Here is a 27761-nt window from a genome sequence, read left to right on the forward strand (position 1 = left end):
GCCCATCAGCACGCAGCTTTGAAATTATATTCTCTTCTCCAAGCAGAAGCAGTCATCAGATTATCAAAATGAGGTTATCCTGACTCAATTCAAATAGTTCTTATATGGAATAAGCACAGTGCAATCAACAGACAAGCAGCTATTTCCTTCCCACACAAACTATAATCTTTTGTGAAATATATTTTTAATGAAGAATTCATAACCCTCCTACATGTTTACTTCTGCCCTCACACTCCTCCACATAAAAGCGCACATACATTTTAAAGAAAGGGAGAAGAATTTTATAGCTTCTAATAACATCCCTTACAATGTAGGGCAAAGAACAGTAGCATCTGAACTAACCCTCAAATGTAACTTTTTCATATAGTGTGATGCTTATGAAAGTAAAGCTAGTCTCCAGTGGCTCCTCAGGAAAAGTACAATGAAATCAACATAAACAATGGATCTCACCAGTATTTTAATAATTTCTTTCTAATTAGATGCATTATGAAGGCTTAATTCATTCAACTACTAATAACTCAAAACTCACAGAGTTCTGAGTTTCATCTTTCACAAATTTCAAATTATAAATTTCTTGTCATGAGTCATTCTGCTATTCAAGAAGCAAGTTTTCAAAAGGAAGGTTTTTCTTTTTTGTAGGTAACGTTTATAGTGACAGTCATTTTTCTTTCTCCTTCAATCCCTTGAATTTTAAGTGTCTAAAATTGAAACAATATGACTTGACGGGTGAAACATTTTTACCATTAGGTTAGCTGATTTGAAATGAGGCTATAAAAATAATTATGAATGTTCATGCCCACTTAACAGAATTGTAAAACAGACAAAAGTTTAAAAATCTCTTTTTCCACTAGGGCTTTTTTATCCTACACACAATATCTGTTTGAGGGTACTGGATCCTGGAACGTATCTCATAATTTGGTTCCTAGGAGGGAAACCATTAAGAAATTAATTACAGTGACAAGCAGCCTTGCTAATCTCTTACATTAAGGGAATATGCCTTTGTTCTGGAAAAAAAAAAAAAGGAATAAAACTTGGTAAGCCAAATCAATAAGTGTCTTTAAAAAAAAATAGCCTTAAAAGATCAGAAAATCAATTTTGCCTAAATGTGTGAACGATGTAATCCTATTACACTAAAAGGAGTGTTTTAATTTTGCCTAGTTATCATTTAAAAAAAAAAGAGCAAAATAATCGCTGAAAAGGTAGACTAAACAAACATGGACAAACCAGTGTCGATTCATTCACACCTAAACTACATCCCATCAGAAGAGAACCTTGTCTCCTTAACTCAGCAAAAGCTCAAGAATTACTTTTGCAAACAAAGTAGCATAGGGGAAGGATAGAGACAGGAAGAGAAAGAAGAGGAAGAGAAAGAAAAGGAGGAGTTAGGAAGACAGACTAGCAAAAAAGTTTGGGAGATGGACACCGTTATCCAAAAGCAAATGTAGCTGCTGAGGCTAGTGACTAAATCTCACTACATCCAGTTCAGGAACCTTATTCACACGTGTGTAAGAAAGAGGTAGGGAAAAGCAAGACAATCAGAAAACATTTTTGTGCATTCAGTTATAATGCATTTTCACACACATACACAAATGCACTGCTCTGCTCCCCAAAGCATGCTGATAAGAGGTGCAGGTTAACTTTCAAAATCACCTCCAGATAGATACCCAAGCATATAGAGATTAAAAACAACACTAAATTCCTACATAGCACTAGGAATGCTGGCACACCTTTAAATTCAAAACCTCTGTTTTTATACAGGGTTGTAATAGTCCAGTTGCTCATGGACCAATCTAACTGATTTGGAAAACAAAATCTTAACTAATTGAAGAAAACTCAGTGCCTTCTCCAGTCAACCCCATGGAGTTACTCCGCACAGCCCATGGCAAGGTTCTGACCGCCCGCTTCCTTAGGTCCAGGAAATGCACCTTTCCCCGCACACAGCCACGGAGGAGGGCTAAGAAACAAACTGAGACAGAATTGCTGCTGTTCACAAAAGGAATTCCCCCTCCCTTCCCCTCCTTCTCCCTCCCCTTTCTTCTCTCGTCCCTCCCCCATCATCGCTGGAGAATAATACCACTCTGCTACCTGCCTTGAGCAACACCGTGAGCCCCTGTCTTCAAGCATTCAGGGAATTTAACAGTCTGGAAATTCCTGTTGTCCATTCGCTGAGGTCACAGATAAAGCTAAACAACAAGCCGTGGTTCCCATCAATCATAAGTCACTCACTGATAGAATGTATGGTAGGAGACCTGATGGAAGCGAGTCACCAGAGAAAATACCCACTGATGACGCATATCCAGGCATAAAAATAGTTACAGGGCCCTCAAAGGGATTATTCAACAGCCTACATTTAGACTTTCTTACAAGAGACCTGAAGTCAACGTGCTGCAGTTAAGTGGCTGGAGAGTTGAAGTTTAAGCTTCCTCAACAGACATAACCACAAAAAGCTGTTTTAAATAAGCTCCCACAATAACAAGCTGTTTAGTAAATTTTAACACAACTTTATAAACCCTAAACAGTACCACCAACTATCTTATAAAATGCCACATAATCTTCTATTTTATTCACTTTCTCCTTCAAATAACGATTTCTCTTCTTTAACTTGTAGTCCCCAAGCAGTAATATTTAATCAGTCCAAAGAAATACAGCCTTACTTGCTTTCCAAATAAACTTTAGGAAAACAACACAAATTGCTTTCTGCATCTATATCTTTATAAAACATGCTCTTAAGTAAAGCTTAATTACAAATTTCACCAAAAAAACCTGACATTTTGCCCACTGTATTTGCAGTTATCTTTTTCATGAATTGGTTTGATCATTTACAGAAATAATTGCCACATGTATTACATACACCTACTAAATATGGTATCTTACACAAAGTAGGCATTATTATTGTTTGACGAGTGAGTGAATGGATGAATCAATGAAATGTTATGTGCAAGTATTTTAATTGAGCAAATGACAAGTAAGATGTGAACTAAGACTGAAATTCTGTTTTTTTTTAATTTTATGAGGAGGGAAATAACTTTTTACATGTATAACCATTTTAATAGTTTCCAAATCATCTGTTCTCTTTTCCTCCCACTCAAACATATGCATAGCTACCCTGCAAGCAGGTCGTTCACAGAACTTTCATATCAGAAAATGCTGGATTTTTGCACATTTTTATATTTGAATATCTAAAAATGTCCCCTTCCCAGTTTGCCTTAAGCAAATGTGCTGACACAATGAACAATGAAGGCAACTGGCTATGACAGAACCCAAAATTCTGCCTCAGAACTTGAACACTTCCGACTTGCAACACCCTATTTGTTAGTCTTATTACAAATCCTTTCCTAATTGTGGACAGGTTTCCATTGTTACCCAGTTAATTATTAGCCATAGAAATTTATCTATGATAGAATTTATCTCAGTGCCTAATGTTATTAACTATCTTGCCCACACAAATGGCAAAAATCTGTTAACAACACTGCTCTAACTTTTGACAAAACATGCTTAGGGCTTTACTTTGGAGGGTAGCTCTCCAGTGAACAAGTAGTTAACAAGATGACATTTCTCTTCCTGTCCTGGTAGGTTCTACATCACTTTCCTCAAGAATGATAACGCTGCTATAAATACAGGTGCAACATATTTTTAGTACTAAGATTTCACAAAGCATTCACGTTTCTCTCCTGCACATATGTGTCAACAGTATGTGGCCTAGTTTAAAGAACCTAAATGGAAATGTTCACTGGTGCCCTCTAGTTGATCATTGCTAAAGCAATTTTGAGGAAGTACACGTGTACCTCCATCATCCCACTCATAAATATTGTAGAGTTCCCAATCAACATTCAGCCATTAATTCCTGACATAAAATGTGAAAAAAAAATGAAATTTAGAAACTGTTTTATTTCATAAGGTTTAATTATGCATTTTTTTGGAAAATGAACAATAAAGAAAAACTTTGAGAAACAGAAAAAAAAAACCTAAAAGATAAGATGAGACATATTCCTATTTGCCAAAGAAGAAAGAATGTATTAGTACTTAATATTAACTCAGAAACCAAAAATGTTTCACTAATTTTACAAAAGGATAGTTCAAAATCAGCCAAGGCACCCTGAAATGATCATGTTTCACCCTGCTACATACATTTGACAGCTTTCAGTCATGGTGGTCTATGCTGGTCAAGTCTGAATTGAGGATCCTCAGATAATTTTAAAACAATACCAATATCCAAAGGAGACACTATTCCAAATTGCACTGACATATTAACTATCAATTCAGAGATCACTGATTGAATCCCATAAAAGGTTATTTCCATCAGCACACTTAGTTTTAGTAATTCCAGGCCTGTTAAATTTACTATCAACAGAACAATTGTTTTTTGTTAAGAGAAAATGAAACTTCCTTACCCTAGATTAGAAACTATGCTATCATTAGAGTTATTTAAATCTGTGAGATCATTTCTTGCATTGTCTCCTCCAATGAAGAAGTTAAACAAATCACTGCTTAAAATTTAAAAATGCAAAAATACATTTCAGAGAGTATGTGCTTTTGTCTTTCTGAAATATCAAACAATGTAATCACCTGGTCACTAAATTTAGGACCAGATTATTTAATTATCTGGAAAGAACTAGGGGGAAGGGGAGGATATAGCAAAGGGCGATGCAGCAAAAAAAAAAAAAAAAAAAAAAAAATTGCTTTTTCAAATTAATCTCTCTAGAAACAATATTTAAATTCATTCCTCTATGTCACTAGTAAAATACCATGACAATAAATCATTTTACATGTTTTAACTATATTCAAAAAATGGGAAAATACATCCCCAGTTCACTATCCTATGCCCAGTCAAGGACAGATAACTCACATTTAGACAATAAAGTTAGTTTTCTCCTTTAGTCTCAGTATTATGATGGGATTCTGTTTTGTTTTGTTTTGTTTTATTGTTCTTTTTGAGACACTCACTGTGTTGCCCAGGCTGCAGTGCAATGGTGTGACCACAACTCACTGGGACCACAGGTGCATGCCATGTAAAGATGGGGTCTCACCACATTGCCAGGGCTGATTTCAAACTCCTGGACTCAAGCAATCCTCCCACCTTGGCCTCTGAAAATGCTGGGTTTATCAATATGAGCTACAGTGCCCAGACACAGATTCTGCTTTATTTTTAATTTTAAAAAATTACATCCTTAAATCTTCTCATTGTTTACTAGTGACATTTTTTTCATTTAGTAAATAAGATTGCTTCCAAAATATTTCATGGGCTTATGCTCAATGAAGTCATTATCTTCATTGTTTTCCCACCCTGCAATGCACCTGCAAGAGTGCATGCACACACACACATATTCAACCTTTCCCTCATGCCTGATCTCCTTTGATGAGGTCAAACATTCAAAGAACCCAAGGTGTATTCAAGAGAGTCATCTTTAACTCCTCCTTAAACCTCAGCTCCTATGTCTAATCACCAAGCCATGACAATTTTACCAAGTTACCTCTCTTCCTTGTCTTCTCTCTAATTCCACTGTCGTGACCTTAGTTTTACCCTTTAACCCAGTGCTTCTTTCAGGGAAATAAAATAACTATCCTCAGTTCTCCCTCTTCTCCCAAACTATGCTCTACATGACCAAAAATGAGTTGTAGAAAACATAACTCTGACTATACTGCTCATTCCATCAAAACCCTTCAATGACTGCTAGTTGTATCATACAAAGTCTTGTATCAGAGATTACTCTACACTATCATAATTTTTCATTTATGTGTTTGAACTTTCTATTTGATTTTGAGCTCCTTAAGGTCAGAGACTATGTTATGCTTATTACTGCATCTCCAGCTCTCAGCAGAGTACCTGGCACTTTTGTTGGACTAAAGTGGACTGAATGACAGGACACTGCATTGACATTTTAAACTCCTGATGTGCCCATGCGTGGTGGCTCACATCTGTAATTCCAGCATTTTGAGAGACTGTGGCAGGAGGATCTCTTGAGTCCAAGAGATGGAGACTAGCCTGGGCAACAAAGCAAGACCCTGTCTCTACAAAATATTAGCTGGGTGTGGTGGCATGCACCTGTAGCCCTAGCTACTTGGGAGGCTGAGGCGGTAAATTCACTTAAGGAATTTGAGATTATAATGAGCTGTGATGATGCCACTGCACTCCAGCCTGAGCAACAGAGCAAGGCCCTGTCTCAAAATAAACAAACAAACAAACAAAGAAACAAACAAAACTCCTGATGTGGTCTAACTAGACTAGCTAAAAAGAAGGCATGGCAGAGCAATTCTCTTTGAAATCAAAGAAAACTGAATTCAACAATAGTCTTATCATATCTTAGGCAATTACATAACCTCTCTGAACCTTAGGTTCCCAAGCTACAAAATGGTGTTATGACAAATGGAATAACATACACTGTGTGCCTCCTACAATAGCTGGCACCTATTGAGAAGGTGCTCAATAAATGGCAGCTATTATTATGTTTAGTGATTTCTGCTGTGCCATTATACATACATTTATCAGACATCAAAATGACCTATTTTGGTGCTGTCCACTAGACAGGTATCTATATATCTGTACTGTCTAACACTGTAGCCGCTGGCCATAAATGGCTCTTGACACTTGAAATGTGGCTAGTATAACTGATAAACTGATTTTTCAATTTTAATTAATTTAAATTTAGATAACTTCATGAGACTGGGTGGCTATGGCACTGGACGGCACAGACCAAATTAGCCCTGACATCAATGGAGCACCCTTTAAGTGTCTATCATTTCCCCTTTCCCCAAAATCAGTCTTGTTTACAAGGATTCAAGTGCCAGTGTTAATTAGGGTCTATGTCTTCATTTTTGTCAATTCAACATTGCCTGCTCTGTTAAAGAAATCAGCCCTAAATGCCTATATTTTTCACTCCCTTTGCAAATTAGCTCTAACACTAGTAGAAGGGGCTCTACATCAGTAAAACGACCCACTCTATTTAAGAAATTTATCCATGAAAGTGTGAGAAGATCAGATAACAGAGTTCCATAGAGAATCTTCCTCAAATAAGCTCCTCCAAAACTTTGTATCTTTACAAAGTTAATGCAGTTCAGCTTTTATTGCATGTACTTCTTCACATATTAGTGCACTTGCTCTGCATTCCTTCTAACACTCTAAATTCATTGAAGGTAGAAACAATCTTGCTTTGTTTCCCTGTACACATTTTGAAAGAATTACTACCAAAGAAATGAATGAAGAATACAGTCCACAGAATGGAATCCCCAGCACAACACAGAGAGATGGATCAGAGTGGCAAGTGCACAGGATCTGGACCAAAAGAGCTTGCTTTCAAATCTCAGCTCTGCCATTAACATTCTATGAGGTTTGGAAAAATCACCTGACCTCCTATGTGTCAAATAATGATAATACTAACTGCAACTCCTAAATATCCTATTAATATAATAATCTAATGAGATAAATCAGACATATAAATATTAGCGCAAATAGTGTAACTGAGAAAGTAATACAAAAAACACTTAAATCTCTGTCTTGTATATTACTACAGAAAATAATGTCCCATAAATATGAAAAACACCAGATATCTGTCTTGACAATCTGTATAAATGTCTAGAGGGAAAGATCAATTTTAAAATAATTATAAGGATGATTACACTTCCATTTGTAAACTGTAATATTAGTCATTACCTGTGGTGTACAGTTCTTATCTGACATCAAGATCATAGAATGTTGAAATATATTTTCGTATATATGGCCTGTCTCCTTAATTATACCTGTGCTGTAAGGATAGGGTCTGCCGTCTTCAAAAGTATTTGGTAAAAATAGTTCACTTTTGTTGTTTGCTTTTCAGTTCACAAAGCACTTTCACTTATAAGCTTAAAGTTCTCTTCGGGACAACTCCAAGATAGGCTGAGGATTTTAGTATTTCCACTTTGCAGAAAAGTAAAGTAATAACAACGTCAGTAAGTAAAACCATCAGGTTAATAACTCGAAGTCTAGAACTCCTGTTCTTGTACTCAAAGAATTTCCTACTGTTTCTCATTTCCAAAGGAGAACCCAGATTGTGTTCATGTGTTCCCTCCCACATTAAGAATTTTAGCAAAATACTAGGTATTACACTGTACATCTATCTCATCATACATATGTATGTTTACATATAATTTAATATTGATTAATATTAATATATAATTTAATAATTTTAAAAAGTGTTCTCACCCACACTCACTTAGCAGATCCTTACAGAGAGGGTATGCCAGGTAGTACAATCACCATTTATAGATAAGGAAATTGGGTTTTGGAAAGATCTCAACTCTTGACTGTGTCTTTGCAGGGTTATGGAGATGAATGATCTGTGCACCTGGGCTATGGATCTAGATCTACTATCACCCAGTTGAGTAACTTCAAATAAGTCAGCCAACCTCCCTGGGCCTCGCCCTCCTTCTGTGTAAAATGAGACACTTTGAGTCACTCACAGATACCACCTAGCTTTTAAAACTCTTATTCTGCAATTCAGCTAATTCGGCAACATCGCTGAGACATGGCCCCCGATGGTCTAAGTCCTTGCTGGTTCTTTGTCCTCTCCCAAACACTGTAATCCCTCTTAACAATATCTGTTTCTCCACAATCGAAAAACTGGACTTCATTAAGGAGTTCATTTTGTTTGTTTGTTTATCTTTATAGAGCCTTAGGCCCTGTTTATGTCCCATTTATTCTTTGATCTTTTAGCTATGTCCAGCCAGTAAAAACATTCCCTAGAAGAAAGGCTAGCTGAGACAGACACATGCAGGCACACGGGTCCCAGGGAAAAGGGTGTGCCCTCACCTGGCCTGGCCTCACTGTGCTGCCTACCGCACTTTCACTTTGGGGATAGGAGATGCTTGTCTGTGTTGATGGGTTTTGATATCTTTTACATTTTTATTTTTTAAAGAAATAGTACAAAACCCAAGGGTGATAGGAAAGACAGGCTCTTGCATCCAGGTCCAGGAACAGGGTCACAACAGATTTTAAACAATTTAAGTGGCCCAACTAAGAACATTTCCACCATAAAGAAGGGGCAAGTCCAAAAGAAGTCATGTCTAATGGCACCTGGCTAAAAGTAGGGACTCATGTGCACAAAGCCACACATACCCTCTGCTGGCATGGATAAACCTCTTCCTACATCCCGGCGGAGGTGCCAGAGAAATAAGCAACCTGACCCCCCAAGAGTCTTTGGAGCCTGGCAGTAACCTGAGCTGCTCTAGGCTATTTTTGCTGATGGCTAGTGGTTCTTAAAGGGGCTGTGTTCTAAGTACACATGTCCAGACACAGGATGCAAATTAATGATAAGACAGAAGTGATTGACCTATCTTCATTAAACAAAGTCCATAAATGCATATAATAGACAAACGAGAAGATATGTGAGCAAATATTTTAATGACCTTTCAAAGGGATCAATCATATATCCTGTGATATAACATCAATGGCTTAATACAAGGCAATACTGAATAACACACAATTCTATTGGTGTAAAATGTAAAGACAGCAGGCATTCCCCCAAGGCTCTGTCCTCAGTGCAAGCCTCCTACTTAAGGGAATGGGGAGTCAAGATTACAGATGGAAATGACTTCCAGGACTGAGCTCTACAGTTATCATCCCACTTAAATGCTCGCTACAACTCTCAGAAGTATAATCATTCCATTGTACCAAAAAGGAAAGTGGAGCTCGGTGAGGCTTTGTAACATACTCAAAAGTTACCTGACGGATGGGTGCAAGCCCCTTCCAATAATGTCTATGGGAAAGGTGAAGATTACGAAAGCAAATATCCCACTCAAGAAATCATTCTCATGAAACAACTAGTCCTTTCATTCTCTATCCCACATCCTTATATTGGCCAGGCAGGAACTGGAAAGTGGGACCTGGAGTCACAAACACCCAGGTTTTTAAACCTTTTCCACCACAAACTTGCTGGGTGACGTTGGGCAAGGTGGATACACTCCTTGAGCCTCAGTGGGAATAACACTAGTACCTACATGATCAGGTTGTTTAGAGAGTAAATGAGGTCATCGTATGTGTAATATATTTGGAATGGTGCCTAGCACAAAGAAACCCCACAGTAAAACAATTGCTCTTATCAGTTGCATTAGTATTCCTAATTTGGCAAGTGTGCAATTCAATTTTCCTTGAAAAATTTGATAATCTATAATCATAAGAAAAATCATGTAACAGCTAATTATCAAGCAGGTACTGTACAGATACCATCTCTGGTGATCACAATTTTGCCAGGCAAGTGATCTGTCTCCCCTTTGCAGATGAGGGAACTGAAATTTACAAAGGTTTAGTATCTTGCCCAAATTACAACTAGCAAGTGACAGGACAGGGACTTTAATTTAGGTCTGACTTCAAAGCCTGTACTCCTTTCTCTCAATCAAGAAATAGCCAGAGAAATGGCATGAAGAGCAGTGGGAACAACCCTCTATTTTATCCAGTTCTATTCTACAACTTGTTAACTCTGCCCTAAAGTCAGCGTGTAACCTCTTAACCTATTTCACCTGCATTTTTCTGGGGGAGGGAAGCCTAATCTCTGCAGCATGTTATCCATCCATTATTGGTTTACAGGTAATTCTACAGAGAATGATAAAGTTCTCTGCAACCCTATTTAAAATACATTATTCTAAGGGTTCACTTCTGAGCCAAGGCTCTTCAGAAATCCACAAGCCCTGTATTACATAATCATGATAAAGCCACACAAATGCATAAAATCTTATAGTTCATAAAGCATCTTCACAAACATTTGCTCACTTAATCATCCTAACAACTGAGCAAGGTAGCTATGGGCCTGTTTCTCAGATGCTGAAACTGAGGCACAAGTTAAGTCTATTGCTTATAGTTATCTAATCAGTAAATAGTAGAGTTGCCATTTTAATAGCTGGGTTTTATGATGTCATATCTGTGTTCCATCCACTGTATTAAGTCCAGCTCAGGAAAAATATCAGCATCTTTCTAGTGTGATCTGCTACAATCTATAATATATCAAGGGATGACATATTATTAGCCTCTCCTTCTGTCTTTCAGGTACTATCTTTTACTTGTGTTGTAAAATATAGTTTTAATTAATTTCAACATTATTTCCTAACAGCATAATACCTACTCAAGAAAACCAAGTCAACAGATTAACTTCCCAAAGCTTGACTGTTCAAGAGCACAGGGGCTATATCTTACTCATCATTTTATAGCCTGGAGTACCTTATGGCACTTAAAAGTAGATGATCCATAAATTAAATTGAATAAAGCTCAAGACAACTGTAACTTTATAAAATTATATGTCTCTATTTTACATAATAATTTTTAAAAACTTTAAGGTACTTTTAACAGTGAACTTGACAACAGAAGTTATGTTTCAAGATCACATTTATTGAGTGTCTAGTGTGTCTTGCAGTGTTCCAAGTGCTTTACATTTACTACTTTATTTCTGGAAAACAATTCTATGGGTAGGCACTAATATTTTTTTTTTTATTTTACAGATGAGGAAGCTAAATCAAGTTAACTTGGCCAAGGATATAGAGCTAGTTAGTGGTAGAGCAGTCATTTGAACTCAGGGTCTCCGGCATCCACAGCATGTGTTCAGAACCACTCCACTACACTGTCCCCACTGATAATATGCCAGACACTGTCCTCAGACCTTAATTCATCTTCACAACAACCCTGGGACCAGTAGAAAATCATCTTGGAGATTGAAAGTCGCCTTGATAATTCACTGGCACGAATTGGTATTCAGGAGAAAAATTAAGTAATCCAGTTTAATTGTTTATAACAGTCCTGCTCCATGACCAAAAATATCACAAGTAGCACATCCATCACATTACAATTTTAAAAGTTGTTGGGAAAATAAAACTTAGAGCTACATTTTAATTTTAACACTTGAAGTTTAAATTTATAGCCAGTTTACCTTTTCTTGAACGGTATCTTGATATGTTTTCTGTGCAGTCTTGCACACTTCACATTGTTTTCTGTTTGTTATCTTACAGTTATGATTCTATCTAGCATCCACTGAAATTTTGGGGTTTTTCAAACAGTAAAAATCTGGTAGAAATGTTTTTTTCAGGACTTAAATTTTTGTCTCTTTTCTTGCCTTCATCTTATTTTCTCATCTTTTTTTCTTTTGTAGTTTCCCTTTCTTGTTATTTGTTTGTTTCCTGGTCAAATGATGTAGGATGGTATGCATAGCAATCTTCCAAAACTAGATGCTTAAGAGTAAGTTCCTCAAAGTTGAGTCTATGGACAATCCACATCATTATCTCCAGGGCTGGGGCTCCAAATCTACATTTTTTCAGCAAGTTGCCAAGGTGAATTCTCTACATACTGGGATAAATCATAAGATTTTCAGTCTGCTGATTCCTGTAAGTGGTTCTTCCATTGAAGCCTTTTTCATTTAGCAGTGTGTATGTGCTAGTTTTATAAAAACATAAACTTTACTCTCTAGACTTCAGCTGAGAGTGTCACACAATATGGGGCATTTTATGTGCTAAATTTAAACCAAAGATTTTAACACACTTTATTATTTATTTCAATGTGTAGCAGCCAGGAAACACAACTAGAGAATAGAGTGGATCAAACCAGGCCTCCAAAGATAATGAATGGCTTAAGAAATGCACCCAACCTGTTTCATTTGAGTTTACCAAAGCAATAGATTTTTATTTTTGGTGTTTCATTTTCATATAAAACCTGACCATTTGGATCCCTCAATTAACCTTCATTATTAAAAACTACCTTATTGCACCAACTAATGGCCGATGTTAGAGAAAAACATTCAAATAAAACTTCATCGGAAGTTTTCATTTAATAGAAATTGTTTAATTACTAACAATGCAAGAGATAAGCTAAAACTTAGAATGTGACCTTTTTTGAGACGTCACTTGCTGAAATGTTTGATTATTGTCCATAAAACCTGACAGGAAGTTCAGATTACTGTATGTGGGTCTCTAAGAGAGGCTAATATAGTCAATCATGTCACATCACCTACCTTCCTAACCTTCACACTTAGTGTTTGTTCTTCAACCTTACGGAGACACCCAGTTCCTCAATTCCAGCAGTTCACCATCTTCCTCCTCCTCCTGCTCTGGGTTTCCTTCACTATTGTCTCTGAATCCCACTGTGAACCACTTTGCCCTTTGTCTTGCCAGCATCCCAACTCATCTGATAGCTTGTCCTTCATACCCATCTTAAAAAACACTCAATTTGGTTCACTGGTTTTTCTGTCCCTATGTAATCTAGAGGGGCTGAGAAAAAGCACCAATTTCACAGGCTGGGCTACTTCTGTGGAGTCCTCTGAATGTTGGCCTCTCATTCCAGGATGCTAGGCTCAGCACTCTCTGCCATTTCCTCCAGAGACCATTCCAAGTGTTCCCCATTTTGTCAATATTATCCAGTTTTTCCAGATAAATAAATTTGCCTTTCACTTCACAAAAAAGAAAAAACAATAAAATAGTGAATTTTTCAAAGAAAATTATATTTAATGCACAGTTTCTACCCATAAACTTAGTAGCATACCTCCTTCTGCCCCAATCAGTCCTTTCTGGCGCTCAAAGCACTCTAGCTGCTCCAGGATTCTGCTCAATTATCATTTTTCCTCTATATCATCTACATTTCCCTCTCCAATGGCTCTACTTGGTTAGCACATATAAACAGGTTCACACTGATGCAGAAATGCTTTCTGGGTCTTACCTCTTATTCTATCATCTCACTCCTCCTACACACAGCCAAGCTTTCTTGAGGTACAGAGTATGACTATATTGTTCTGTTCTCTACCTCCACAAACATAGTTCCAGATAGGCCCTCAATAATAATTCTCATTGTTTCAATATTGATGCTGAAAACAGAGAAAGCCCAATAGAAAGGTAGAAACATAGTTCAGCAGCCACTTTGTAAAAAGAGAATATCCAACAGCCAAAAAAACATAGGAAAAGGGGCTCAACTTTGTTAACCACCAGAGAAATAAAAATTAAAACTATAAGGGTACACCACTACATAGCCATCAGAATGGCCAAAATGCAAAAGATGAAAATACTACAGCAGGTTGAGGACAGTTAGGACCCTCATGCATGTTAGAAGGGGCACAAATTGGCATACCTGCTTTAAAAAGGCATGCGGTAATAACTACTAAAGTGGAATTCATGCAAGCCCCATGATGTAGCGACTCCACCCCTAGGGCTGCATCTGCAGAGATGTACCATAATATTCATAGAAGCACTATTTGTAAGAGCCAAAGCCAAAAGTAATCCAAATTCATCAATGGTAGAACGAAGAGATTACAGCACATTCATAGGATGGAATTCAACACAGTAATGAGAATGGATGATTGTTACACATGAACAAATCTCACTGACATACCATGGAGTGAAATAAGTCAGACACACACACACGAAGCAGAGCATATGATTCCATATACATAAAGGACAAAAGCAGGCAAAAGTAATAGATACGGTGTTAAAAGTTACGACAGCAGTTACCCTTGGGTTCTAATAACTGGAAAAGGGCAAGAGATGTGCTCTTAGAATGCTGATAATGTTCAAATGGTGAAAATCCATCAAACTGTCTACATCCTTTTCTGTATATATATTATATTACACAATTTTAAAATGTGGATATACTGATTCATCCTTGAGCCACTTCTATTCAAAACACTCTTGACCTCCTTCTCTGTCTCACTCTATAGACGCTAAGATCCTGAGGCCAGGGACTAATCCTTGTCTATCTTGGCTTCCCTACTTCCTATACAGAGCTTAGTATACGCCTGCTCTCAACAAATGATTCTGGATGAGTAAACGAGCATGGCACCTCAGCCCCACTGATTTTGTTCTCTTTTATGCTCTTGATGCTGAAGTCTGCATTTTCAGCCTCTTCCCTGGGCTCCAGGTCTTGATATCTGCCTATAGACACTGCAGTGATAACAACCTGCCCTTTATTTGGAACTGGCTTTGAGTCTGGAGCTTTACCTATCACAAACAGCCTGCATGTTAGTCATTATTATCCCCACTTTACAGACCAGGAAATCAAGGATCCCAGAGGTTTACCTAAGAATGCACGGGTGATAAACTGGAGAAGTAAAATTGAAACTCAGGTCTTTCTTATCCCAAAGCCAAGGATCTTCCCACAGACCACACATGACCACAGATACAATAAATCTAAAATGTAGGTCACACAGGCGGCGCGCAGTGGCTCACACCTGTAATCCCAACATTTTGGAAGGCCGAAGCTGGCGAATCACCTGCGGTCAGGAGTTCAAGACCAGCCTGGCCAACGTGGCAAAATCCCATCTCTACTAAAAATACAAAAATTAGCCAGGTGTGGTGGTGCGCACCTGTCGTCCCAGCTACTCAGGAGGCTGAGGCAGGAGAACCACTTGAACTCAGGAGGTGGAGGTTGCAGTGAGGTTGCACTACTGCACTCCAGCCTGGGCGACAGAGTGAAACTCCATCTCAATAAATAAATTAATTAAAATTAAAATTAAAAAATGAAATGTAGGTCACTACTTTTCTCAAAGTCCTGCTCATCTTCCTTATCCTGAGCAATATCATCACTACCCACCTTGTCACCCAAGCTGCAGTCCTGGGAATTGCCTTCAATTTCCCTCACCCTTCACACTGACTCAGCCACTAAGTACTGTGTGCTAACCTTGACAGTCCATCCTGCGCTCACTATTCTAAATATCGCAGCATTAATTCAGGCTTTCATTGTTTATTCGCTTGAATATTACTGTAATTGTCTGCACACCATGTCTCCCAAATCCAGGCTTGGCTTCGTCTGTATCATTCTTGTGATGCTGCCTGAGAGATCTTTGTAAAATGCTAATCGGAATATGTCCCCCGTCTTGCCTACAGGACAGAGTTCAAACATAGCAGCATGGCATACCCTCCTTGACCTGGTCGTGGCCAAGCTCTCCGGATCCTTCCTTTGTGACTCTACTCCTCCTCCCACTTTGTAATCCTGCCATGTGAAGATTTACTGCTCACAAATGCATCTCTCTGTTTCCATGTCTCTGGATCCTTTTTTGCTAAGGCTTTATCTTCCTGGAATGCCCTTTCCCATGCTGTCTACCAGGCAAATTCCCACCCATCCTGCAAGAGGCAGCTCAAGCACTTAGTCCTCTGTCAAGTCTCTCAAGTAAAGCGGCTGCATTGCTTTCATGTCACCGCTAAGCTTTGTGCATCCTTCTCTTACACCCCTTTCATAATGTATTGCAGTTTTTACAGACTGCAGCCTTCACTTCTAGACCATTAGCTCCTTGGGGACACGTCTGCTCTTTATTGCATGCTCAGGCCCACACGCAATAGTCAACAATACTTGAACAAGTGAATTAGTAAATGAAACCAATTGTATGTGTACATATAATCTTAGTTGCAAATAATTTATTTTTAAAAGCAAATCCCAAGAGAATGATCCAGGCAGAAACAATGCGGCAAGAGTAGATCATTTATCTTTGTAAACTCTACGAGAGTGCAGCTCAAAGTGTAAGGCTGAAAACAACATTTAGCTGTTGTGTAAGTGTCTGCGGGAACATAGCATCCTCCTCTCCCAGGCCTCTCATCAATAATCTTCTCCTACCACCACCGCAGCCATCTCTGATCCTTGGCAGGGGTTAAGTACAGGGGTGAAAGGAAAAGGGTGAAGATCTATATTGAATAGCCTATTTCCTGGATCCCTAGTCTCTGAACCTAATGGAGAGAATCACTGATACTCAACCTCAAGTTTTTGGTGAAATAAAAATGGTCTAAACCTTAATAGAGATGATTCTCAGTACTAACCAGGATAGAGCAGAATATTCCATGTATCTCCTGGATTGGCTAAAGTAGAACAGAGCAAAAATAAACATTTTTCAGATTGTGCTCTCATTTCTAAGATGCAGGACAGGAACGTGGGCATATCAATAGTCAAGTGGTGATGCTGTCACTTTTGAATGAAGAAACTAAACAAAGGATTGGTGAAATTGACAAAGATGAGTATGGCTGCAAAGCACAGTGAGAGAAGAAACTTGACGTCTGAGAGTTGAGTGAGGGGCTGAGAAACTGTAGGCAGGAATACCCACTTCACCAATCACTCCACCCCACCTCACCACCCTGGGCCACACGGTATTTAAGTACAAGGCAGGACATCAGATGACCTACTGAAAGTACTCCTTGCACAGAGAAGAAAGCTGACTACAGCTCTTGCCAGCCCCTACTCTACATGAAGGCTACAATTAGACAGCTCTCCCTGGAATAGGACTGTGGAAAGAAGCAGCCAAGTGCCCCCCTGAGACACACAGAAAAGCAATAACTATGTTGACATTCCAAGAAGAGAGAGGGAGAAGAGCATTTTTCTTGCAGTCTCATTCTTTAATTGCCTCTTCTGGCTTCCTTTCTGGAGAGAGAAGGGAGGTGGGTGATGGCAGCTGGATCACGTAAAAGACCAGAGTGCAGATGATGTGAACTTCTATCAGGCCTCCTTGCACAAAGACCTTATTATAATACACACATAAAAATGCGTGGGCAAGTCTTGGAGGGTTGAGGTTTTTCCCCCCAAACTCACTCCCAGCCCCGTGCTTTGAATGCAGTTGTGTATACACACCCTCTGACAGAATAGGTTCTTCGTGTTGCCATGGAGCTGAAACCTCTGTAGTTTAGATGGAAGGATCACAGTGCTTTCATACTTCTAACAGCAGAGGTAAGAATCACTGCACAATATTAACTCCACTTTTATTTCAGATTTTCGGTTGCTCATCTTCGTATTCTGCGTGAACTCTATTTATATTTTTTTACTTACTCCTTATAAAATTACCTCATAGAAGCTGCTAGCAAACTGATTCTTGTCTTTGTAAATCAGTGTGTCAAAACTTGAGTGCATACATGATGTGTGAGTTTTCCCCACTCCTGCCCTTTCTAACAGAGAAAATTTGTGACCTTATCACATCTAGGGGAGTTTATGAGAAATGCAAAGTACAAATCAATTCATAGCTAATAAATATGCTGTGAAACACATAAAACATCACATAACCAGTAAGTATTTTCTCTGATATGATAAACCTAAAGATTATTTATATTCTATTATTTTTCAAATAGGTTTCAAGAATCAAAATCATATCTAGAACACTTTTGCAAACATAGATATGCTTCTGCAAGTTCCTCTCAGATCTTGTTTCAAAGCTTAGCTATTACCCTATTGTTTGGAAATCAAATAAAATAATCTAATGAAAGAAAAACAAAGTAATTTCCTAGCACAACCTCAATGTCTATGCTGCCCCTCCTTTTCAGATTTTGTATCTCCTAAGAAATCAGTGATTTGACTTCTGCAAAATCAAATGCAAAGGAGTTAAATAAAACAATTTTGATTTCCTACCTGGAAATACGCTTTTGGTCCTAGTCACACATTCTCATAATCTTGAGCCTCAATGTCTCAGGTAAATTCGCCAATCTGCCGACAAGAAGTTTTGTATTATGACTTCTCCTCCCACAGTGCGTGCATTACAACTTGACTACGAAAATGACCTTCGTCTTAACCAGAACAGCAAAACTGAATCTATCAGTTTGAAAAATGAGAGTGCAAACATGCGGAGGAGGGAGAGGCAAAACAGGTGGATAAGATGTTGCACTAAGCTACACACAATATTAGTGCTAGAGTGCTCTGCAAAATGAAATCTTAAGAATTAGAAAATAGTTTATAAGGAATAAAATAGTGATGGCACTAGATGATAACCCAAATAATAAAATAAATATCCATGAGTCCACACCAAAGTCAATCAATCAATCAATCAATAAAATATGTAGATATTTTCTCCCTTCAAAGATAAAGCTTAATTCTTCTCCCCTTGGGTGTGGGCTGACTTCCAAAGAATAGAATACAGAGAGAGAAAAAGTAGTAACTTTACAATGGAAAAACCTGGCAGAGTCTACCGTAACCAAGTGATCAAGGTTAATATCACCAGTGATAAGGCATGTTGATGTTACACAATTCCTAACATAATGTGATGAGACGGGAACCTCGCCTGGTGGTATTCTGCCCCCAAACCCATAAGTCCAGACTACAAAATTCCTGGCCCATACTCTTCCAAAATGTCAATTCCATCTGAAACAAGTAGACTGTGCCATGGTACTATCATATTGTATCTTGTGTCATATTAAATATTTTTAAAGTGAGTAGCTAATTAATACCAAATAAACTTCTCAGGCAAACCAAACCACTTTTTAAAAAGTTAATCAACCACTCAAATAAAACAGGCTTTTTAAGATAGTAATATTGTTTAGATAGGATTTTTTCTTCTTCTCTTTTGATGCTTTCAGAACACCTCAGTATGACATCTTCAAATGGTGTACACTTCAGTTTTTTCTTTGCTAAAGACAGTGCATATATTTCCACTATGACTAGCAACAATGGTGCTTGTATTGATCGTTCTGGCAGCTATTTAAATAGGCTTGTTCTCTCCCCATCTCAATGGCCTCACAATGCTAATACTACAATGCTCAGGACCTTCTGAGCACCCTAGCCAGATGCCCCTTACTGCTTGTGGACAGGCATTCCCCAGCCTCTTGGCTGGGTGACAGCAACCACAGCAGCCCACAAGAAGGGTGGAGAACCAATGAGTAAAATGATAAACATTTGTGATGAAACAGGATGTTGGAGACAGGGGGGTGAGGAGACAAAATATCTCAACACTGAACTACTAACGCTACTTTGGAACTCCTAACAGTGTTCCCTTGTTGTAAAACTAGGAGCAGTAAACAGGTATTTTTCTCTGGTGTTTTCTCCTTTATTATAATTAATTTCAGAATTACTGCTAAACAACATACCATTACCCAGGCACAGAACTTAAGACTGAGCTAACTGAACCACAAGCACTATACCCCCATAAATATTGTAAATGTTCATTGGAGACACTTAAACAATTATGTGAAAATAAAATGTTTTCTGGACACAGAACACAACATTTTCAATAGTTCAGCCCTTGCTGTTGATTGAATGTACACTTTAAACCATCATTTCCCCTCTTATCTATGCCAGTTAGTAAGCACAAATTTAAGAAACTCTGAAATAAACATAGTACTTCACTTATACAGTGTCCTGGACTCGGACTTCACTTTGATGGACTCTCAATATGTAAGTAAATATCTCTTAAGTTGAAATTCTACTGAAACTATTCCCTGATTTCTGTACTTGGAGTACAATCATTTTGTTTTAATTGCTATGTATTGAAGAATCCACAAAATATTATGTTATAACTATGTTATAACATTAATGCATTATGCATTCCTGCTTCACCCCATAAATTAATGTACCAGTACCATATATGCATACATACCAGTACAAAATCGCAGAAAAAAAATGACTCAGGTGGTTCCCATTAATTCACACACTGATTCTGATATCAAAGTTAACAAAACAAAACAAAAAAGTGAAATCACCACTATGGTGGTGCTCTCTTGGACTCCTTTTTAAAGAGTGTTATCAACAAGGATGTCTTCTTAGAGTCTACGATACTCATTTCTCTCATCCATTTCATTCTTGCTTTATTGCTAATGATTGCACCAAAACAAAGTAAAAAAAAAAAAAATCCGTCTTAGTAGCAATTTGATACTTTAAATAAATCTCTGAAAACCTTTTCCACCAGAAGTGTCCTAACAGTGACAGATCATTTTGCAATATATACACAGAGATGGAACACAGCTATGCACTGAGGAATATGGACGGGGCAGGAAGTGACTGAGATGCAGCAAGCTCACTTCCTTCAGACTAAACACAAACCTTTATAGCAATATTAAACCCAAATTTCTAGTCATTTTTAGACTTAAAAACCTAATTCAGCCTGTCTGAATTTCAACTCGTATTTGACAAGTACCTCCAAATGAAAAAGTGGGAAATTACAAAGATGAATTTGAGGACACACATTCTACTTTTGTTCCCCACTTGTTACACTTATCATCCCTAAATATTATTTACCCATCTCTTTTATGCATTTATCTTTAAAAATCATTTCTGGAAAACTTAGTAATTAACATTTTGAAAACAATGCTAGAGTAAAAAGGTTACAGTGTCACGTATACTTTCCTTTAAGAATGTAAATTACATATTTCCTTATAAAGCTGTTGTTCATGTTGAACAACAGGACATCAAACTTGAAAAGGCAAAATTAAGCCTATGAGAAAACGCAGTAGGTGCAGTATCAGAGGTGAATGTGAAATTTCATTCCAAGCACTATTGCACACACACAACTGATAAATTTCCTACTAGTACACTCAAGTCTAAATCATAATGCAATATGGATATTAGTCCATACTCTTTCTGAATGAAAATAAGGCAACCCAATGAAACTGATGACATGATCAAAAAAAGATAAACAGCCCTTTTTACCCTTCAAAAGAACAAAAGAACACATGAGAATATTTCTATTAATACTGATATTTTAAAGCATAACACCATAACCTATATTACTCGGCAAGATCAGTTTATTATCCATTTGTTTTCATTTATCCCGAAGATCATTCTTAGTCTTTCTACTTGTATCAGTTCAATTTGTTATCCTCACACTATTATTATCAGTTAAGTAACCCTGGGTAAACTGTGGTTTTCATATCTATTGACCTGGGATAACACAGGCTGATATTTCATTAGCATAAGCTTGTCCTAACAAGTATGACTCCACTCCTTTTAAGATTTGTTAAAACTGACTTAATTATATTTTCTTAAATATCTTGATGATTTCGGTTGCCCACTTACTTTATAGTATTTTGGATATTACAATTTATCTTTCTAAACTAAGGGAAAACAACCTTTCATTCACTTTTTAAATTCTTCCTCCATCGTATGAAATATTGGAAGACATATTGAATTCCCATCTCTAAATTAGAGTTAAGAAAGATACTGCTCAACCATCTACCAATAAACTATTTACCAGATAACTTAGGTTATTTTAAAATAATTATAAGATCAATTAAACCAATATAAAGAAAATCTTGAAATGCACTATAAATTCCAAAAGTGCATCCTGTTTACACAATAAGATCTGAGCCTCAGAAAAAGAAAACCAACAAGGCATGATTTAGGTAATCAATAGAGGGGTCTGCTAAAATGATTTCTGCAAACGACCAGTGAGTTGAGCTCACATTTAAAAATGTACTATTACTTACATTTTAAAAGCAAGACACTGGAAAGTAGTGTTATAAATGCTCAAAAGCTCATGGGAAAAAAAATAATTTCCAAACATGGAGTGTTTTTCAAGTGTTTAATAAATATAAGTATTTTTGTTTTTAAAACCTGAGGTTAAATACAATTCTTAATTTACTAGCCAGATTCACTGTACTCAGAAATTCCTGAATATAGTTTTCATTTACTGTCTAACCTATCAATCTATAAATCTACATTTAATCTGAGAAAATTATATGACATAACAGATCCTTTAACTATTAATGGTTCAAACTGTTAATTCCCCCCACCATGGTCATGGTTTCAGAATATACAAGTCCATAAGAATGCAAGCCACTTGACAGTAGACCAAGAAGCAATATAAAAAATGATAATCAGTCCAGGCGCGGTGGCTCACGCCTATAATCCTGGCCCTTTGGGAGGCCGAGTGGGGCGGATCACTGGAAGTCAGGAGTTCGAGAACAACCTGGCCAACATGGCAAAACCCCATCTCTACTAAAAACACAAAAATTAGCTGGGCGTGGTGGCACATGCCTGCAATCCCAGCTACTTGGGAGGCTGAGGCAGGAGAATTGCTTTAACCCGGGAGGCGGAGGTTGCAGTAAGCTGAGATGGCACCACTGCACTCCAGCCTAGGTGACAGAGTGAAACTCTGTCTCAAAAAATATTAATAATAATAATAATCAGAGAACTGCACTATCTTTATCACTGTAATTTTTAAATAACTTTGAAGGCACTCATGAAAAACTAACCAGAAACAGGTAATCTAGATTAGATAAAGCTAATATCATTTAAATGTATAAAATAACAAAACAAGAATTAAATCACATTGAGAAATAGTAGAACCAAGTAGATATAAGGTAATAAGAATAAATATTTAAAACATATAGGAAGCTCATAGAAACTTACTTTTCAAAAAATAACTAAGAAATACATTAGAAAAGATATGCCAAGTCAGTCCAGACAAAGAAATGTAATGAATAAAGATACCTCTTTAATTATTATTAAAATGCAAACCAAAACAACAATGCAGTCAAAATTTTTACTTTGGCACAATCGTGATAAAAATGGAAAGCAAATTGAAAATGAAGACCATGTATGATAAAAAAATTCATTCCCTTTGAAAAACAACCCCAAAAGAAAAAAATAATGAATATTCAGCAATAAGGGGATTTTTAGAAAATTGTGACCATTAAATTAGATCAAAAATAGCAGCAGCCATTAAAATTAGAATATGCTAATATGCAAAATGAAAGTGTTTATAAAAATGATTTTGAAAGTAAGGATTGTATCAATATCATGATTATAACTATGCCAAGTGTATGGATGTGGGCTAAGATCAAATTATATACAAGGAAAAATTCTAAAAATCAAGTTGATACGTTATAAAAGCCTATGAGATAGTTATGCATCTCTTCTTTATTGGTGATATAATATTGCTTGTGTGATAAATTAAAAACTTGACAAGAACAAATAAATTACAGTAATCTAGTCAGCTCCAAAATTAAATCTCCCAAATGCATCAACCAGTACCTACTATAAAACAATGACTATTCCACAGGAGAGTTCACCAATGGCCAGAGCTCTGTAACCAAAGCAAGACCTACATCTTACATGAAATGAAACTGTGAATGGTCCATAGCATATCCATACTCTTTAAGCTATTAATCCATGCCCAAGTGCTTAAAAAGTTTACTATCTAGCATATGATGTTAGAGATTGTTCATTTTTATCCTTGTGATTGTACTACACCCATTATTTCTATGGAAGTTCATATACACTACCAAATCACGTTGTTTGAATACAGGCAGTTCTCAACTTACAAACACCTGACGAAAACCAAAAATAAAACCAGCTGCTGCTTTCCCCGGGTTGTCGCCTTCTAGCACTACCAGTAGTCTTACTGTTACCCCTAGAGAGTCTCAGCTGTTGTGAAGAAATCTAAAACTTTTTAGAGAATTTGGGGGGAGAAAGGGTCAAAGCAATAAAACAGTACCAGATAGTGAATATACACAAAGCACACAAAGCCATTGCTTACCCTGAGTCGTACTCAATAAAGGTTTGATGAATGAATGGATAAATTTCCTTTTCACCTCTGTAATTTGAGTCCCACTACTTTGCCTCTACCCTACTCCAGCAGCCTGTTAACAAGCCTCCTTTTGGGGCTCTTGATTCATGGAGCTGGAGCTCAAGAAGGGAGTGAAACCCCATAAACAAACAGCTGTGATCAACAGGCTGTCCACTGGGCAATTCAACAGAGAGGACCTGTGCTCAGGACCAATCCAAAAAGGTCTGTTCTTGTGACCTCCCCTAGAGCACCAGCTTGATGTATACTCCAACTGTACTTTGATGGCCTTAAAGGAGCAGAACCACTTTAAACACATCTAAAGTCTAATAACTTTTCGATTTATTTCACCCCATGTATTTCTAACTAATCATTCATCTTCTGAAATTTCAAGCCACTCCATTACTCAAAAATCTTCCTCAGTTCTCTCTTACCATCTGAATTACAGAAAATCAAAGAAACTCAAAGTTTGAGAGGTCTGAAAGGACTTTTAGCACAACAACCTAAAGAACAGGGCAAAACAACTTCACTCTTTCATTCAAGTTCCATCACAACATGGTCCAGGCTATTCTACTTATGATTCTCAGTTCTTAACCCTGTACATTTCCTGTCTCCCGACTTTCACTCATGCCACCATTTATATCATACTCCATTTGAATGGTGCCCTCACGATTTTACAAAATCCAACTCTTGGGCAGCCATATGTGGTGTTCCTACTTTCACTTGTAACGTATGTTCATCTTCCAACCCATCTTTGCTTCTAAAGATGCTAACCAATCCTTAAGGTCCACATCTTCCAGAAAAACCTTTCCTGGTTCCTGCAATTGGTCTTTTTCTCTGAAATTTCATTTCATCTGGTTTATGCCTCTTTTTTGCATATTCTGTCTTTTCCACTAAGACGAGTTAGTCATGCATGCCATTAACAATATTAGATTGCATTCTCTCTGAGAACATGATGTAGGGTTCACATTTATTTCTATACAGTTTCTAGCCCATTGCCAAAATCAGAAGAGGTACTCAAATAATTGTTGGCTGGGACTTTTGATTGGTAAGAAAATACAGATGACTTTGGAACTAGAAAAATTTAAAGGAGTGGTTTAGACCAGAATGGACTATAGCAATCAAAGACCAAGAACTCAATTTTGATAACTTGGTGCCTTCAGGTTTACTGGGTTGAGAAGGGTGCTAAGTGGTAGGATGTCACTGTCAAAAACATACTTTTCCCTATTTCAAAATTTTGCCTAAGACCAAATATGTACCTATGGAAAAAGACTTCTTCCTCTCATCTTTTCCTCCATTCTGTAAGATACCAACTCGCAAAAAAAAAAAAATTCTGAATTTTACACAACGAATTAAAAACACAGTTTTGAAACAAAGTACAAAGGAACCAAGCATAATTTAACCTGTTTTAAAGAATATCAAAAATAACTTTCCTTTTTTAGTTAACAATAGTCTACTAAAGGGCAGATTTCAAGGGTACAAATCTGAAACACTTGAAGAGCAGGTGTATCATTTTAGAGGTATCTAAACGTTATTTTCTCTACTATATGGAGCCTGTGTGTCTGCCTAACACATAACATGCATTTTCTTAATTAGAATGCATGCTGAAATATCTATTTTAATAAATATATTGTGACCCAAGGAAATCATTATGATCTATTAAAGAACAATTAACTATAAAAGCATTAGCTATACAGAAAGAGATAGCTTCAAATTGGTATACACAGATTTCTACTATCTATAGACAAAAATCTATCTGAATATTTTTCAAGACCTTAAAAGATGCTGTGTTTACATAGCAATGGTATAGTATACATTGGCAGATGATTCAAAATATTTTAGTATATATCTACATATATAAGTATTTATAATCTGAAAATTAAATCCCATGATTTTAAGACAATTTAAATATAAACTAGGCAGGGGAGAGGGCAACAATGTTAGCGAGGAGGTCACTGAGGAATGAATGAATATACATTAAGCGTGTTTAATAAGCCTTTATACACCAACATTTTTTGAGATTACACATATCTAAAATGTAAAAAAAAAAAAAAACTGCCTCTGTTTTTAATCAGAAATGTCTCAGGGTCATTATCATAAACATATATCACCATAGCAAACCTACTCATTTATTTATTTCCATTTACTAGGAAAATACTTATGGAGCCTCTTCTATGAGTCAAGTACAACATTAAGTCCTGGAGATAACAGTATCATATGGGGCAGGCATGGTCTCAGCCCTAGTAGAACTGAGATTCTGAGTAGAAAGATCAACAAATAGCTACTGTAAATTGGGGGAAACACAGTAACAGCTTCTGAAGCTACTGAGATGCTTACATTTGCTTACCCCTGCACTCTTGTTTCCTCCAGTGGCTTATATTTTGATCTTTAAGATCTTGCTTCTGATTTTTATAGTTTATCTATTTCCTTCTTCACTTTCAGGCTGTCACTGATTACATTTGCAGTCAATATGCCATCCTTTAACAGTGACAATATTTGACTTCCATATAGTGCTCCTAATCTCTAGCCAATCAGATGATCAAGCCTATTAAAACTAAGCCTAAAATAAGGACAAACAAGCTCTGAGTGACGGCTGAATAGGTATTTTCTACCATTGCAGTTTGATAAAATCATTTCATGCATTATCTGTTTCTTTCTGATGAGATATTTCTATTACCCAACTGACCATGCCACCCATTTAAGAAGATAATTTAAAGAAATGTTTTACCAACAAAATTTCCCACTCTTCTCTCATTCTCTTCTAAAATAAACAAAACAGGCCAGGCGTGGTGGCTCACGCCTGTAATCCCAGCACTTTGGGAGGCTGAGGCGGGCAGATCACGAGGTCAAGAGATTGAGACCATCCTAGCCAACATGGTAAAACCCCGTCTCTACTAAAAAACACAAAAACTAGCTGGGTGTGGTGGCACATGCCTGTAGTCCCAGCTATATGAGAGGCTGAGGCAGGAGAATTGCTTGAACCCGGCAGGCAGAGGTTGCAGTGAGCCAAGATCGTGCCACTGCACTCCAGCCTGGTGGCACAGTGAGACTCCGTCTCAAAAAATAAAAATAAAGATAAACAAAACAAAACAACAGCAACAACAACAAACCTAGACTTCTGCTTAGAAGCAAGATCCCTACTGCCAGAAAAGTCTTCTTTAAGTACAGTCCATAGAAATGGTATCTTAATATATAAACCACTGTTTCTCAAAGAGTAGTTCTCAGATCACCGGCAGCAGAATTACCTAATTTACCTCTTAACATTAAGGTTCCCTATGCCTCACCTCAGACCTAGTGAATCACACGCGTAGAGCATGGGGGTCTGAATTTTTTAACGCTCCTTGAAAGACCATTGTGCATGATACAGCTTGAATCCACTGATCTAAATAACCAAAGAGTACACGTTGAAAATGTCAGTCTGAGCCCTAAAGACTCAAGTCCTCTATTTTACTACCAGTCTGCAAAATTTAATAAATGCCACCCTCTGCAATGCACTGGATAAAATTAAGTTTAAAAAGTTCAAGACAATAAAGTTTAAAGGCCACCTCTACCCAGAGAGTTTCCACTTTAATATGGAAGGCAAAGCAC

General features: G+C 37.3%; 1 protein-coding gene across 10 annotated transcripts in view; it reads right to left on the reverse strand.

Moving 5' to 3' along the window:
- HIVEP2 (HIVEP zinc finger 2) overlaps nt 1-27761 on the reverse strand; it is a 195176-nt gene that overhangs the window by 131467 nt on the left and 35948 nt on the right. For 5 of the 10 annotated variants that reach the window (XM_063725014.1, XM_063725020.1, XM_063725021.1 and 2 more), the window contains exon 2: nt 18311-18385. The exons of the other annotated variants lie outside the window; for them this stretch is intronic. The gene's annotated coding sequence lies outside the window, so the exon portion shown is untranslated. The remainder of the gene's footprint in view (nt 1-18310; nt 18386-27761) is intronic. 10 annotated transcript variants of the gene reach the window in all.

The sequence above is a fragment of the Pongo abelii genome, chromosome 5, assembly GCF_028885655.2.
Source record: "Pongo abelii isolate AG06213 chromosome 5, NHGRI_mPonAbe1-v2.0_pri, whole genome shotgun sequence".
NCBI classification, from domain to species: Eukaryota; Metazoa; Chordata; class Mammalia; order Primates; family Hominidae; genus Pongo; species Pongo abelii.